This window comes from Anolis carolinensis, chromosome 6, assembly GCF_035594765.1.
Source record: "Anolis carolinensis isolate JA03-04 chromosome 6, rAnoCar3.1.pri, whole genome shotgun sequence".
Taxonomy (NCBI): Eukaryota; Metazoa; Chordata; class Lepidosauria; order Squamata; family Dactyloidae; genus Anolis; species Anolis carolinensis.
The window spans coordinates 118,579,944-118,597,414 of record NC_085846.1 but is presented as its reverse complement, the minus strand read 5'-3'; the positions used below and the strand labels follow the sequence as shown (position 1 = coordinate 118,597,414).

The following is a 17,471-nucleotide window of genomic DNA, read 5'->3' as shown; positions in this document are numbered from 1 at the left end:
ACTCTTACCCTTCTAAAATCCCTCAGTATTGTCCCTGGCTCACTCTCCAAATCCTGAATTTTGCCTAACAATCCCAAGGCTCTCTCTTTCAAAAACTTCTTAAGGTTGTCCTTAAGGTTTGCAAACCATTCAATTTGTCCTCCAAATATTTCCCCCTACAATTCCCAGGTATATAACTATATTTTATTGATCTATTTGCACCCTCGGCAGGATAGAAAGGGGAAGTTACCACCTGTAGAAACACCAGCCCAGTGGGATTCTATTTTTCTTAATTTAACATTTGAAACTCTTGATTGTATGACCCAACATTCAAGAAACCTGATGTCTCAGTATTTCTGTTGCTTCCTGCTGACAACATTACAGAGTTGAAGAATATGCTTTGTTGCTATATTTTAGAAATCCAATCCAGGACCAGATTTTACCAGCAGTTCCTTCCTTCATCTACCCTTCCTCACCTGAAGCCTTACAGGTTTGTTGGGGTTTCTGACATAGATGGAAGGGTTTACTGCCACAGCACACCTTGAAGGCACATAGAATAAAAGCTGACCAACACGGACAGACAGCCATTCGTTCTACTAGCCAACAGAAATGTATGGAGCATTCTATATCCATGTAGAGCCTGCCTTACGACCCGGATCTTGTGGCTGCCATCGCCAAGCTCTGAAACAGGACTTATGGGGCAGAGAAGATGGCTTCTGGAATTCTGTTTTTAGAAGTTAAACGCCATCAGCATATTGTTTATAACTGGAGAACGCCCGGTCTCTCTCCTCCTAAATATAGCACCCTTCACACACACAAAGGGATCGCTCAGAGTATTCATCAGCCCAGAGGCTTCTGGGAGGCTAAGGCAGCAGAAAACAGAGAGGAAGGGCGGCTGCCACAGCCGCTGAGTTTGCTTTGCTGCAGAAAGAAGGGCCGATAATTGGGCCGAGGAGAAAGAAGCCAAGACCTGGAAGCCAGGAATTCCTCTGAGGGGTGGCTGAGGGAGCCTTTAGCCTGGAGAAGAGAAGGCAGAGAGAAAGGGACATGAGGGTCCACAGAAGGGGTCTCCCGAGTGGCCCCTGGCCTTGCTGCGGGGCTTCCCAACCTGGATGCCTTACCTTGCTGGTCTTAAAACTGAGATGTATCTGAAGATAATCTGCTCCTTCAGTGCCGTGTCATTATGCTCCCTAACTGGATAACTGGATTTCCCTGCCCTCAGAGGAGAACTCTGTGAGGAAGCTGTTGGATCTGGCGCCTGGGCATACGTGACAGGTAACCCACAGCCAGGAAGTAGGTCCTGCGCTCTCCAGTGATAGCCCCAGCCAATGACAGAAGGCTCATCATGTAAATAGGCCGAGAGGAGCAAACAAAGAGGGCTGTGTCTGAGGCCTCAGCGAGAGGAACGGCTCCATGGCTGACCAGGGCTTGCTCTGGGCTCTGGCCTGGGGGGGCTGCAGCTGCTGGTTGGCTTCAACGGACAAGCTCCCCTTTATGCCCAGGTCAGCTGCCTTGCTTCTCCCCAGCTCTGGCCTTCTTGCTTTCGCTCTCTGTCTTTGTTCTTCCTCTCCACTAGTTCTCCAGGAGTCAACTTTGCGCTGTTTGAGGCCTCGTTGCTCTACCTCTCCTTGTTCTGACTCTCCTGTGGCGCGTCAACCCTTCCAGAGCCTCACCTCTCCCTTGATGCTCCTAGCACATGTCTGCCAGCTACCCGGAAGCTTCCCTCATGCTTCAGTGCTTCTGCCTAAGCCTCTGGCCATTTCCCCTTCCGACAGACCCTCTCTCTGGTTGCACTGCTCTCTTCACAGCACATCTTCCAGCTCTCAGACCACTCTTTGGGTTACGATGCAGATGCGCACACACTGTGGCTCCAGGCCACAACCCAACTGCTCCTGGTTCTGGTGCTTAGCTTCGAGGAGACCCTTGGGCTCCTCCTTCACCCTGAGCGGGCCATCACACCACACCAGATTGCCTTTGGAAAGACTCCTTGCCACCAAGCACATTAAGGGGAACCAAGAAGGGTTCTGGGGAGCGAGCCCTAAAATCCTTTCCTAGGACCTCCCAAAGGCTAAGAAGGGAGGCTACACAATCTTGCTCACTATGCATCCTGGCCAAGTAGAGACCCTGCCCAATTTCCATTTCTGCTCACTATATAGCTCTGGTAACTGACAGGTTAAAGATTTATGCACAGATTGAGGAGCTTCCCATCTTTCCAGCCCATGATGGGCAAAGGGAGGGCTTCAGTCTGCATGCGGCCCCCACTTTTGTGGGCCCTAAAGTCCCCCCTGCCAATCATCCCCAAACTCCATTTATTTATCTTAATTATTTTTGGCATACTTGTCAGACGTTATGACCTGAAAATGGCAAAAAGCCCCCAAAGAGGCAAAAGCACTCCTTGCCATGCAGAGGAAGGTTCCTCCCCTCCAGCTGTTCCAGACACCTCTATTTTGGTTGGTGTCCTTCTCAAGAGGACGACTGGAAGCGACGCAACATCACTTCTTGTTGCCATTTCGAGAAGGACGTCCCGGGGGAGGCAGCCAGCCCTGGGAGACCGGAGGGGGAGTCCGCTCCCTGGGAGTCGCTCACCCCAAAACGCGGATGACAGCAAGGGAGGGCTGAGTCCTGAAATGGCAGGATCTGCTGAGATCTCAACATCCAAATAACTCTTCCTCCGAGCCAACTTCATTCAATTTTTAAAACGTGGTGCTGATCTCTTCTGAGCTAGGTCTCAAGCCTCCCCAGTGGGCATTTCCAGGAAGAAAGAGTTACGGTTACCACTCTTCAGCGAGGAGCTCAGCATCCCCTGAAAGCCAATAGACTGTCTTTAATACAGACAGGCCTTGAACTTGTTTATCTCTTGCCCCACTATTTGACAGACCCAAGTTGGATAAAAGAGGACACTGCCATTTCAATGGGGCTGAAAGGTCTTACCACCCGTTACCTCCAGAAAGACACCAAAGAGTGTGTTGCATGGTTCATACACCAATCACTACAAGAAATTAAAACAGATATTTTAAGTATTTGAAAACCTATCTGGCTGCATTTGCCGGACCCAGACCCCAATTCAGCAAAGAGATGACTGAGCTTCCTTCCCAGTCAAAATGCTTGGCTTTGGGCAGGATTAGCCAACTCCAAGATTTAGTCATCTTTTTCACTGGGTGGGAAAATAATTTATGTGCATAAAGTGAGAGTGATAATTATGTGCTAGCGATATAGCATGGGGTTTAAGACAGTAATTGATAAGAAACCCTTCTGAAAGTGAAGGAAAGCAAGAGTGACAATTGCACACCTGTATAGTTGCCGAAACAAGCACTTGAAATCAGTGCAGATCCAGCGGGATCCTTTATTGTATCCTTTGTATCGGACCAAAGTTAAGTGTCACTATGAGCTTTAAGCCAGGAGTCATATAAACGTAACGGGGGGGGGGGGTGTCTTAGGCTGCCTTGTCTTGGGCTGCTTTTCAAGATGATGAGAAGCTATTCTTCCCCCAGAGAAAGCTGCAGAGCTTCCAAATTCCTAGACTCCCAAGATGACAGCATTCGACTCCGTATCTCCAAAACTGAGATGAAGGCCTTTTTCCTGCCTGGTTTCTGGCGCTCAGCCTGAAGAGCTTCCCATAAATCCTTGAAGGCTTCTTTAAGCCAGAGAGCCAAGAGTCTGATTTGCAGAGTGATGTTGGGATTCAAGAATGTCAAAAATAAATGCTAATAAGCCCTAAGAGCTGGAAGAACCAAACTGCATAAATCATCACCGCAGACTGACGCCGATTCTCCCAAAGGAAACCTGGGAACCTTAGCAGAATACTTCTCTCTGTGTGTGTTAACAAAAGAGAAACCTAACCCTTCTCAACTCCTTCAAGACTTCAATGGGAAAAAGTGAGATCAGGAAGAGCTGCCTATGAACCATCTGCATTAGTCCATACTGCAAACAGGCTCAGTGTGTGTCGCCCTGAGTCATTTCTTCAGAGGCAGAACACAAGCGCAAAGGGGCCATGCATGCCTCTCCCTCCCACACCATCTCCATGGGTCTGAATGTTTTGTTGGACCTTCATGGGTTGGGCATGAAAGCCTATGAGAGACTCCCAAACACATTCCTTCTTCCATGATGAAGCTGAATGCACAGAACAAGACCTTTGCAGATTGACGAGATAGAAGACTCCCGAGGAGCATATGCCACTGCTGAACAGCTCTAACCGGCAGGAGATCTTTCTAATATTCAGGTGGAATCTCTTTCCCTGCAATTCGAATCCATACCTCCATAGTGCCCTAGTCTCTGGAGCAACAGAAAGCAAGCTTTATTCCTCCCTGGTGGGACACCTTTTCAAATATTTAAACATGGCTCCAATATTCCTTTTCAACCTTCTCTTCTCCCAGCTAAACATCCCCAGCTCCTTTAGTCGTTCTTCACAGAGCTTGGCTTCCAAACCTTTGATCATTTTGGCCGTTTTCTGGACACCTTCCCTCTTCTCCATCTCCTTCTGGACTTCTGGGGCCCTTCTCTGGACACAGGGTTATTATTCCAGTTGAGAAGGTCTGACCAAAGCAGAAGAAAGTGGGACTATGATTTCCTAGATGCTAGAATCCTGTTAACTCATCCTTGAATCTCATTGGCTTGTTCAGATGCCACATTACTGTATTCAGCTTGTGGCCTACTAACATTTCTCAATCCCTTTCACATGGACTGTTTTCAAGTAGACCTGTCCATCTGCTGTTTGGCCCTTCACAGGTTAAACCTGCCCAGGCATCAATGACAGGTCTGCCATGTCTGTGGTTCTGCATCCCAGTGTTCCTCTCTCTTTGTGCCAACCACCTTCCCGCATCTCTGCCCTCAGAGGCCCATCATAAACCCCGCTGCGCACTGCAAGTGCTGCTGGGAGCCAGCTTCTTTCTCCAACATGTAAAAGCATCTGTAAGGTTCAAGCCGATTATAGGAAACAGCAGGAGGGGGACATTCCCTGAAGCACAAGGCATTCTGGGAGGCAGAAAGAGGGGAGGGGGGAGTCGTGCAAACACAGCAAGGAAGGAGAGAAATGGAAGAGGAACTCTGCTGAAGAGCTGCTAAATATAAAACCGCTTTCCTCAGACGCTCCGCAGGCTTCTGCTTGGAAGGTGGATTTATAATCGGTTTCTTGCACCAGCGGAAAAACAGGCAGCAGTGATGCCAAATTGCTGCTCCTGCCTCGGGCGGCAGAACTAAGCAGAGCTAATGAAGCCCTGTCTGCCTTCGCTCCGTGGTTCAGCTGAACTACGCTGGGTTATGTCTTAGGATTGCATCAAATTGTAATGAGCGGGGGGGGGGGGGGGTTTCTTCTGATCCAACCTGCTTCTTGCCAGCAAGACCAGGAAAGACTCCTGGGTCACGAGGAGCCACAGATTCACAAGAGTCCAAGGCCTCACAAAACACCTGGGCATCAGGAATCTACAAACCACCCGCTCAGATGAACAGAAGCTGAAGAGTGGTGACCAAAGCTACCGGGAAGTTTCCACTGCACAAATGCCACTGAAATCCACCTTTTCTTTCAATATGGAAATGGTTGGTGGCTACATTTGCTCTAAAGTGTACAAAGGCTGTCCAAATACAAACTCATGTCTCTTCCATATTGCCATTATAACATTTTAATCCCCACCTTAACTGCCACTGCTCCACCCTATGGGATTTATAGTCTCACAATATATACAAGCCAGTGCTAATGTCTTCCCAAATTACGAATCTCAGTATTTGACAATCAAAGCAGTATCAAAGTGTGCCGTTGTGTGGGATGGAATACACTTCATTCTCCAAGCGACAATCTGCACACAGTCAAAACCAAGCCCATCCACACACCACAGACGCAAAATATCGGCCTCTAGAACCAAACCTCAGAGGATACCAAGGGCTTATTTAATTCATGATTAACGTTGATCTGTAATCATTCTAATGTGTAAGCGGCCTCAATGCCCAAAAAGGTTCTATATTGATAAAAGCTTGCTTCTTTATTTATTTATTCCCACTGTGTAAATATACACCCAGTGCAGGCCTAGCCTTTACACACCAGTAACCCAGTTAAGAAAATCCATGGGAAGAAATAAGTGAAAGACACTCCCCCCCCCCCCCCCCCCCAAATATCCACAGATCAGCTTCAGAAATGTTTCCTCTGTTCCCCTGATCCTGAGGCAAAATAGTGCAAAACTTGCTTCCGAACAGATGGAGACCAAGAATGACTGTATCAACTAGAACGGAAAACATAACCATTTGGTCGATTTGTGATGCCACTGTAAGCAGAATGGAAGTCTCCAGATGCTGGGAAATGCCACAGAAGAAGACATTTTCAGGACTCCAAACAGGGCTTAGAGGCCCAAGTATTGCCTGCCTTGAGGCCTGAATAACAAGAGCCCCCCCCCAAAAAAAAACCCCCAATCACACACACATTCACCCATTCACAAAGGCTGGCAGTGGAGTTTATTCCCTCACTTTATCATCTTCTCTGCAGGGTTCAGCGTAGCCATATAAGCCAATTGAGAAAGAAAACAGTTAATCCATCTAACCGGAAAGCCATGTTCCTGCAAATCCACATCACAAATGCTCTGGGGCTGAAGGCGAGCTGCATGCCATTATATGTTATCCTCAAAATAGCCCTGGGTGCCAACGGGACGGCACCACGCAAAAATAAGAACGGTTCTTGCATACAGACGAACACAATGCAGCACTTTCTCAAAGAGTGCCAGCCTTACAATCTTGTGAGGATGTAGATAAGTATCTTCCATATTTCTTGCCCTGGAAAAGAGCTCTCCACCCGTCAGCATTGGTCAGGAAACTGGATGAAGAGGAAACAAGGCTGGACAAGGCTACTCAACACCTTCTTTGCCTCAGCCTTTCCCCAAATAAAATGCAGCACAGAATTGGTAAAGAGGCAGCACAGGAGGATCTGGCTAACCATGGTCTCTTCCAACTCCATGATTCTATGATAAGGCTCGTTCCCTGGGTAAACCAAGCCCTGGAAGTGGGGTCTGGAAGGTAACTCTGAAAAGGTGACGTTTCCAAATTGCGGCCTTCCAAGACACGGACTCACAGAAGGAACAGAAGAAAGACTAAGAAGGTGAAAAGGGTATTTTTTTAGTAGTCAAAACATCCAGTCAAGTGGCCCTGAAAGTAGTTAGTTATTTGCTTCAGAATATTTTGTTCATAATAGCATACAGGCTAATAAAACCAGCAACAGTTTGGATTCTAGGCTAATTTCTTTCACCCACTCTTTCCTTTGGCAGCCCCAGAAGGACAAGATGACATCTCGGAAGGAGACAGAACCAGCTCTGAGTGCCCACATGTGTCTTCTCACCCCACTTCCACAGTTCTGGGGGACATGAAGGGGCCAAGGAGCAATGAACACAGGCACTAAGGCAACACGCAGACAACGGTTCTCCTGAGATGTCAGCATTTAGGCCTCAGGCTTGTTGAATGTTATTTCCAACTAAATGTCAGCCACTCAGAAGAACTCTCATGCCAAAATTTCCTCAGGTCACTCAAACGGCGGCTGCTTTTGCTCAGTGCCAAACCGTGAAATCCTGGAGCCGGAGAGATAACAAGGCCAGCAGGAGAGAGCTGTTATTTATTCTGTGGAGAAACCAGCATGAGGCAGAAGGCACACAAATCCCCAGATGCTCTCAACTTGCTCCTTCCATCTCCCAATTCACCCCTCAAATGGGTAAACCTCTTCAGAAATTGTCATTTCAGGATGTCCAGCCCTACAAACAAATTCACATTCACAGTTCCTCATCCCTGTGTTGAATGTTTAAGGATTCTGAAGCTAAACACATGGCACACTGGGCTGGAGAGCATTTGGTGATGTTGGGCATGCAGGATAGGCAGCTCACAGGTAACACTTTCATGGCAAGACCAGCCAAAGGCAAACCACTAGCAGAGAGGAGGAGCATGTTTGGACTCTGACGAGAGAGACGTGTGTTCAAATCAGTGTGAAGGCCCAAAGACTTCCCTTCACAAAGTGGCCATTGGATGCTATGGAAGTCCCTGGACCCACGCTGGATTTCATTGCACCTCCTCCAAAACCTGCTTCAAGTTGAATGGGAACTCTGGAGCACTATCAGCGGCCAGAAGATTTCAATCTATGGCTGTGAAACCTGGAGTGCGAAGAATGTTAACAAAAAGAGAATCGCGCCTTTGGAACCCTTCTACAGTCTCTAGGTTTCAATCCTCCCATTTATAGCCTGAGAAGAGGATGCTAAACCATCTTATTGGGTACCTGCAAGGACCACCAAGTATGTAAAATGCTTTCAATACTTCAAGTAGACAAAATGACTTGGTTGGGAGTTGGGGTTTCTTCCAGCTCTATCGCCCTCTGAGGCCTCTTTGGGAAAGAACCATGCGGTCCTCCAACAGTGAGGGTTTATAGGAGTTGCATCCACAGAAATACCCCAGCTTCTGCCTTGCGCATGGGAAATACATTGCCGCCATGTGCCTGAGTCCTCTTGTCCGACTCCTGCTTTTCCAGGACGCTTCTGTTGCCCCCCCCCCCCCATGGCCCCTCTCCAGACAGAGAAGGACAGAATTGTGTCTGCTAAACTGGTGCCATTGAGAAGCAATCGACAGAAAAGAGCTGGCGATTTGAGCACAAAAGCGCCGGCGTGCTCTTTGCAAATATATGTTTGCTCTGCCCTGAACGGTGGCAATCATGGAGATGAGTGCTTAAAATAGCAAAACCCCTGCAGCATGACAGTCGGGTTTGTTTAATGCTGAGATTATATCCCATTTCTCAGCCTATACTCGCTTGCGCTCTCTCTCTCTCTCTCTCTCTCTCTCTCTCTCTCTCTCTCTCATTCGCTCGCTCGCTCGCTCTGAAGCGCACACACGCCACTGACCTAGTTTCCTCTTCCCCAGTCCCACCGGCAAAAAGGAAAAAAATGCTGCAAATTCACATGCTGCACAGGAAGCAGTGGTAGAAATAGATCTCCCCCCACCGGCCATGTGTTTGGGCAAGGCCATTAATTCCAGAACGTGCCCAAATAAGATGAAATGAGGGACATCAAAGCAAAACCGGTGCATTTGCATAATATGAGACGGGCAAGAGACTTGGCGCTTTGGGATTTGAAAATCCTTGTATCGGGAAGCTTCCATTTAAAAGGAACGAGCCACTTGCTGTTTCCCCAGTTGTTAATGCAGACTGGGAAATGGGGGAGGAAGAGAGGAGAATATTAATCTTCAGCAGGAGAAATGTGTGAAGAGCAGCCAGACCTCGGGCCATAAACTATAGGTTGCACAAAGGAGCTATTTCAAAGGGTGTGCTGGCACTCTTCTCCTAGAAAATCATGCCATGCCATTGACTCAAGCTGGAAGAGTGTAATGCCGCGAGGGACACATCTTACCGCACTCATCACATTATGACAGATTAAGGCATGGGATGTGTTCTTCTACACAACTACCAAAATGCTTGCAACATGAAAGCAATCGCTCTCTGTGCTGGATGGAAGACATACTATTTTAACAAAAGACGGGCCTAATCATCCAGCAATGATTCAAGGAAGTATCTTTCTGGTTTGCTATAAATAGCACCAGGGAGGATGCAGTACCAAGCCTTCTCAGCCGCTTGAAGTCCACAAATAAAAAGGGACTCATTCGTCTACCAAACCATGGCAGGATGCCAGAGCAATCATACCCAAGGCCTGTCTAGTCCAACATTGTGGTGTCTGATCTGATGCCAATGGCCAAAAAGAACCAAACTCAACCTACCAGGAAGGTCTGTCGGTTTGGCCGTGAATGACCAAGGATAGCTGGGGTAGTTTCTTCAGCCCTCCTTTCTGCTCCCCAAACTCCATCACGATCCATGAAAGCTCTCCAAACATTTAGCCTGTCTGCCTTTCCACATCCAGCATCAACTCTGACATCTCTCCTGATCCACACAGCATTCGACCCCTTCAAATCACTCCCCGTATTTCTGTAATTTATAGCTTGGTAGGGATGGGAAGAATATTAATCAAGTCAAATAAATGGGATTGAGGGCACTTGGGAAACTTGACAAGCAGGAGTTTTGCACAACCTTCCACAAACACAAAGAGAAAACTGCAGAAGAACATTAATTTTTTCCCACGGAAAGAAGAAAACCAGCACAATTATTCATCTTCATATTTGCTGTTGCAGTCATTTCTGATTTATGGAGATCCTAAGCCAAACCTATCACAAAGCTTTCTTGGCAAGATTTCTCAGAGGGGCTCGCTTTTGCCTTCCTCTGAGACCGAGACGACGTGAGATTTGACCGCAGTCATCCAGTCAATTTCCATAGCCGAGCATAGTTTTGAACCTTGGCATCCCAAAGTCCAGGTCTGATATTCCCACCATTCGGCCATGCTCTCTCCAGAAAAATTATCCATGTGCCTTCAGATCAATTCCAACGCTTATGGCACTATTTCCTTAGGGATTTACAGGCCAGGTTTATTATTCAGAAAAAATTGTCCATGGCATTCTTCTGAGATGGAGAAAATGTGACTTGCCCGAGACCATCCAGTAGGTTCCTTGGCCAAACAAAGATTGGAACCCTGGTCTCCCACAGTCTTGGCCCATCATAACCCTCACATCCTGCTCTCCTCTCTGGCTCACCCCTCTCGTCCCTTTGGCCGGCAAATGCCTTCTGACAAGGATCTGCCCATCATCAAAAGCACCATCCAGCAGGATCGCACTCTGCAGGAAAAAAAACCCCAAGTTTCTTGTCTCTCGCAGGACCTTGAGAGGAAGCTGGACAGCCTCTGCCAACCAGGCTTTTCACACTTTCCCATATATATATATAGAACACAAAAAAGGAAAAAGCATGGGCGCCCTCCTTGCAAAGGCAGTCTCTCACCCCTTTCCTTAATTGACGCTAACTAGACCTGACATTTCCAGAGCTGTCAGGAGACTCTGGCGGGCGAGGCAGCTCTGCCGACATGAAGAGCAGCAGCCGCTGTCTGGAGGGTTTTTTCCAAGCCAAGGGCGAGCCTCCGGATTCGTCTGCGTCTGACGGAGCAGGACTCAGGGAGGGGCTCCAGCCAAACTTCAGGACTCTCTTGATCTGTCCTTGTTCACCACATCTGGCCAAGGACCGCTGCTCACCTCCAGTTTCCTCTTGCCAGGTGAACCTTGTGGGTGTTGCTCCTGAGCTTCAAAGCATCCTCTTCCCACGTTCTCAGGTGACTTCTCCCAACCAGCAGACAGCAGACTCCAAAAGCAAGCTGGTCAGCCCTTTATCTTCGGGTGGGGGGGGGGGTCTATATGCATTTTGAACACTCCCTCCTCTTCTAGGCCTTTCCAAAGGATGAGCAGTATAAAATTCCCCAACTCCTGCTCCCAACGGGGCTTTCTTTGAGAATACCACACCTTGATACCTCTGGGGCCATGTCCCTCCATGCGCAGCTTTGCTTCTTAGCCAAAGTTTCTCCCCTTAAAGTGGAAATGGGGCACAAGCAACACACACCCTGAGACCACATGCACCAGGCAACAACTTGGACTTTTGGTCTCTTCACATGCTTTCTTGTGAATGTTCTATTATGCCTGGTCAAGAGTTCTGGAAGAACGCAAATAGCTGACAGCTTCTTTGTGTCTATTTTGCAAGGTCCCAACAGTCTTAGCAAAAGTTACTGCACCATTTGTGTCAATCTTAAGTTTAAAGCAGGAGTAAAGAAGTGTGGAGTACAGGCAGTGTATGGCCTGTTTGTTGCTGTGTGCCTCTGAAGTCATTTCCAACTTATGGCGATGCTACAATGAACTTATCACTGGGTTTCCTTGACAAGAAATATTCAGTAGGGATTTGCCCTTGTCCTCATGTGAGGCTGAGAGAGTGTAGCTTGTCCAAGGGTTTCTATGGCTGAGTGGGGATTCAAATCCTGGTCTCCAGAGGTGTTGGCCAAGCCACCACACAAGGTTGGTTCTCCTCATTCCTCTTACCTCCATACTCAATTAGGTGGTGATGGGGAGCAGTCCCCCAAGGTCCCCAAAGTGGCCCCTGACAGTTGGGCCTCCCAGGGTCATGAGACTGTGGCAACAGAAAGGGACCTCATTCTGGGCCACCTTCCCTTCCTCTCCCAAGCCCTGCACAACCCCTGCACTTGGGTACATGATAAGAAGGATGCCTCTTCGCCTACAAGATGTGAGGCTCAAGACCTTGGAAACAGGAAGCGCCACATTAGAGTCTGTCCCCTCTCCCTTGCTTTCAGGGCCTGAAATCATATAAAGATGCAGAAATCAGTTCAAAAAACAGCTGGGGAGGAGGCATCAGTGCCCATTTGGGGTTGTTGCTCTTTTAGGAACAAACTGATCCAAGGCTGGGGAGAACTATTTTGCACAAACCGAGAATGAAGGCATGAAAACGCCACATACATTGTAATTGTCTTCAGCAACCAAGAAGGACAAACACACAGGGAATGTGTGTGTGTGGGGGGGGGGGGGGGGGAGCCCCATTCCTTACAGTGGAGGAATGCAAGAGGGAAAGGGCTGGAGAGGAGGGAACAAAGCTGTGCGCCCATCAAGGGGCTGCCCTCAATAGATCACTCATTCCCCGTGTGCATTATTGATGCCAGGCACGCTGCCTTCTTCACAGGGAAATCAGTTTTGCTCCTCTGGCTTGAAAGAGAGCTCCTCTGCTGCCCCCACCTGCCTCCATGTTCTCAATAACGGAGCCACCTCCCATGGAAGGGCCACGCTGGGAGCCTGCTCTCCCTGGGCTTCGCCTTCTATCAGTCAGAAGACCACCAGCTGAACCGGACGGCCCCGGCCCCTGCCCCTTCCCCCGGAATGCTTCCTTTTGGATCACTCTTTTCAGAAGGCAACCCCTTTCCGAGAGGACGGAGGCAGCACCGTAACACAGCTCACACTCCCAGCTAGAATGCGTTTCCTCCCAGGGCTTCTATCTGACATGAATCTCCTCTGTCTTTCCTACCACCTGCTGGATGTAAAGTATGACATTACGTTATCAGCGTACAAAAGCTGAGCTATTATTCCCCACAGACAGAAGTCAGAACTCTTACAGGTGAACACAAGGGAAAAACTAGACTATATTAGGAATCAAATGAAGTCACTGAATATTGCAAGCTGAACAGCATCAGTTTCCCCACCTGCCATTTCAAAGACAACACAAAACGCTAGGCTTTTAATATGTACCTTTATGGCAAAAGTGGCCAACGGGCATCACATATTAGATGCCAGATTTTATCAAGTAGGAGTTAAATACCAATCCCAAGGTGATCATTATTTCCAGGGCAGTATGTCCTCAACAAGTCATAAATGTTCTGCTGTGCAAAATGAGTGCCAGCAAAATAAAAATCTCCCCTCTTGATCATTTCAGATGACATCAAAATGCCAAAACCTGCAGATAAAAGGCCGAAGCACAGCAGTTTTGGGGAATCTCCAAACAGACTTTTCAGGCTGTTGTTTTCCGAGAGACTTTTCTACCAAGGGAGGCATTCATCCCGGCCACGACTACTGACTCTGACTGGCAGCATCTTTCCGGGCTCTCAAGCAGCAAGCTGAAATCCCTTAATCCGGATTTGCCAGGATGGGTTCTGGGACCTTCTACTGCAAAGCATGTGCTTTCCCACTAAACTATGCTTGCTGCCGTATACCTTTAAATGGATTTGAGGAAGCAAAGAGTTCACCATTCACCAGCCTATCTGTCAGGTGACACTTTGATCATCCTGTTGCAAAAACCCAATTGCCAACAACTATAGAGAGTTTGATGAAGGGAAGCACTCTGCATGATCGAGAGCAAAACTTGCCGGAAATGTTAGGAAATCTATACAGAATCACAGAATAGAATCATAGAGTTGTCAGAGACCCCAAAGGCTATCCAGTCCAACCTCATTCTGTCATTCAGGAATATATCAATTCACCATAAAATGGCATCCCTGGTGCAGCACACACCAATGAGACTGCCTAGACTACTTCTTTGGTGGTTACACTCAAGGTGCTTTATTATATGCAGTCATAGGACAATACGTGGCATTCGGAGCATTTTCTCCCGCAAACCGACCTCTTTCCGGTGTTGCAATTCATCCCTCCCTCCCGCCCAAGGAGCCTTTTTATGGCCAGAGGCCTCCTGCCTGATCAGCAGGTGAGCCAGAGCTTGAGTCCCAGGAGGTCTGAGTGACTTAGAGGCGGAAGATCCAAATTAGGGCAGAAGCTGCCCTCTTCCTGGACAGAAATAGGGCAGGAAGAGCTCCTGTCTGTCTCTCGCCATCCCGGACAAGGGACGACAGGGATGCCCTGAGCCTCGCTTCTCAGCCGGGGAAAAGGCCAGGGAGAGCCCCACCAAACACACAGAAGGACTCCAGCTAGCAACACCCGGGTGCAATTCACTGCAAGGCTTAAAGGAATCAGAGGAAAAACCCTTTCAACGAAAGGAGGGGAGGCTAAAATGCGAACTGCAAATGGCCTTGACTAACTTTTATCAACAGTTTAAAACATTCTGGAAACAATATTATAATCATTATATGTATTTTTAAAAGGTATTGAAGCAAACAAGAAACAACATAGATATACTGTGCATCCTAAAAGACAACCTATTTAGATAGTAGAGGGATGCATGGATGGATGGTAGAATCATAGAATTATAGAATCATAGAATAGTAGAGTTGGAAGAGACCTCCTGGGCCATCCAGTCCAACCCCCTGCCAAGAAGCAGGAAATCGCATTCAAAGTAGCAGTCTTTTAGAGTATACCAAACTGTCTTTCAATATATAAATACGTACTATTTCTATATGTAAATCCCTTTCCAGTACTTTTTACCTCAAACAACACGTCTACCTCAACCACAAGGTTGTTTTTGTGGCCCTCAGCATCTCCAACTGTCCTTTTCCTATCCTGGCATCACATACAGTAGTCTCACTAATCCAAGCTAAACAGGCCGGCAGAAGCTTGGATAAGCGAATATCTTGGATTATAAGGACTGATCAAGGAAAAGCCTATTAAACATCAAATTAGGTTATGATTTTACAAATTAAGCACCAAAACTTCATGTTATACAACAAATTTGACAGAAAAAGTAGTTCAATACGCAGTAATGTTATGTTGTAATTACTGTATTTACAAATTTAGCACCAAAATATCACGATATATTGGAAACATTGACTACAAAAATGGCTTGGATTATCCAGAGGCTTGGATAAGCGAGGCTTGGATTAGTGAGACTCTACTGTATATAGGAGCCTCCGATGGCCTAGGGGATAAAAGCCTCGTGACTTGAAGGTTGGGTTGCTGACCTGAAAGCTGCCAGGTTCGAATCCCACCCGGGGAGAGCGCAGATGAGCTCCCTCTATTAGCTCCAGCTCCATGCAGGAACATGAGAGAAGCCTCCCACAAGGATGGTAAAACATCAAAACATCCGGGCGTCCCCTGGACAACGTCCTTGCAGATGGCCAATTCTCTCACTCCAGAAGCAACTCCGGTTGCTCCTGACACGGAAAAAAAAATCACATATATAACTTTTGACCAAAGGATACAGCAGCCTGCAGGAAAGGGACTGAGGGCTCCTGAGGCTCTGAGGCAAAACAAGACCCTCCCCGTCCAGGCTCCCCTGGACCCCCGTCCCCTTCATCCAACAGCCGGCAAGACCAGACCTTCCTTGCCAATTCCATACTTCCACACTGAGAGCATCCGACCACAACTCTGGGCTGGCAGCCTCCCTGTAAGTGTTGAAGAGCGTTAGGGCACATGACGGGATTGCAGCCTTACCTTCCTGGGAGGATGAATGAAGAGACACCCATTGAGTTCCCAAAACAGAAAGTACACTCCTCAGACTTCAAGAGAAGGGCATGGAAGGAAGGAAGGGGGGACCTCCCGCCCGACAGGCACTGCCGCCGTATCAGCAGGGACGGAAATGTCCCCAAGTCTCTGCTGCAAATGGAATATTTACTCCTTGCTCAGACACAGCCTCGGACTCTCTCCCTCCTTTGACAAAAAAAGGAACCCCTCCAGCGGCCGGATTCAAGCCAAGCAGTGTGTGTGTATGTGTACACAGAGAGAGGGGGAATGAGAATCGAAGCGGGCTCTGGAAGACGGGCTCCTGTGCACCAATTAAAGAGTCCATGACATGGAGCCAAGCCAGCCAGAATTAGGCCACAAAGCACCTTTGCCGCCCCCACCATCCGATGCTTATTAAGGCAAGGGAGGCCTCGGGCAGCCATTCCAGGCCAAGGGACCAAGGCTAGAAGGTGACAATGTGCTGGCAGGAGGGGGGCCCATGGCGGGCAAGAAAAACACTCCAAAAGCTTGCTCTGAAAGGTTGGTAAAGGGGCAACACTGAAACCACATGAGTAAATCAGGCAGGAAATAGCTCAAGAGTCCTGGATGGGTCTCTCAAGAGAAGCCAGTGCCGCAAGAGGGCAGGAGGGCCCCAAGAAATGGATCAGGTGGGTCACTCGCCAGGATCCACAGATTTTTTAATCTACCACAAGCCCTGACACTAGCCTCACAAACACACTGTGGAAAGCATTTCAAGTAATAGTACTTATGCTCAGCCTTTCTGCTTCAGTTTGTAAGTGATTCATTTGTGTGTAAAGGAGAGATAGGGCCACCATCAAGCACAACAAGGCTGGCTGGGTCTCAGTTAGGGTTAGTTTTGGGGGAAAGGAAAATATACACAATAAGTGACAGACCGACAGACGGGCAGAAGTGGTTGCCTAAGGCATAGGGATATCAGCATCCGGGAAGGGCATCCTGGAAGGGCTCCGTACTTAACTGGCATGGTGTTTTTCCCCTTTCAAAGGTATTGAGCTTGTGGGGTGTTCTGCCAAAATAACTTAATTACTCTCCCCTTACCTTGAGGTCATCTGTAATTCTGCCTCAGGAAGAACACTGTTTTGGGTCAGCCTTGGCACAGTCACACAGCACAGAAGGTGGCCAATCGTTCAACTGAGTCCCTTCGAAAGAGTTATCAGACCTTGACAGCCACCCTCCCAAAGATGCCTCCTTAACAGGAGAGGCCATCTCACAAGTTAGTAGAAGTTATGACTTGACACTAAGACCCCTCTCCATGTAATTGTTGCATTTTAATACTGTGTTAACTGCCATGGCTGTATCATAGAATCATAGAATAGTAGAGTTGGAAGAGACCTCATGGGCCATCCAGTCCAACCCCCTGCCGAGAAGCAGGAAATCGCATTCAAAGCACCCCCAACAGATGGCCAGGATCTTGCAGGATCCTGAGATTTCTGGACTAAAGGACTGAAGCTCTCTGACCAAGGAGTCTAAGTCCTTCCCCAAACAACAAATCTAAGAGTTCCACAGTATGAAGTGCTGTAGTATTGTCATATTGTAGCTTGGATTGAACTCCATGGGATTACGGTTCAAATACCCACTCAGACACAGAAACCCAGGAGGTGAAGAAACATCAACCCCTGTGAATAGAGCCATTGCTAACAGAGAGAACCCTGTGGTACATTTCTCACTTGTTTGATAGATCCATGTCACTCAAGGTGTTTGCATCCTGCTTGCAGGAAGAGGTCGCTTCCCCTTCTTCTTCCCAAAAGTCTTTTGTTTGAGAA

The 17,471-nt window shown here is 48.0% G+C and overlaps 1 protein-coding gene across 18 annotated transcripts in view; it reads right to left on the bottom strand.

Moving 5' to 3' along the window:
* LOC100556014 (serine/arginine repetitive matrix protein 2) overlaps positions 1–17,471 on the bottom strand; it is a 170,187-nt gene that overhangs the window by 63,429 nt on the left and 89,287 nt on the right. Inside the window, exon 1 of one of the 18 annotated variants that reach the window (XM_062984508.1) lies at positions 15,661–15,886. The exons of the other annotated variants lie outside the window; for them this stretch is intronic. The gene's annotated coding sequence lies outside the window, so the exon portion shown is untranslated. Of the gene's footprint in view, positions 1–15,660; positions 15,887–17,471 lie in introns of those variants that run through there. 18 annotated transcript variants of the gene reach the window in all.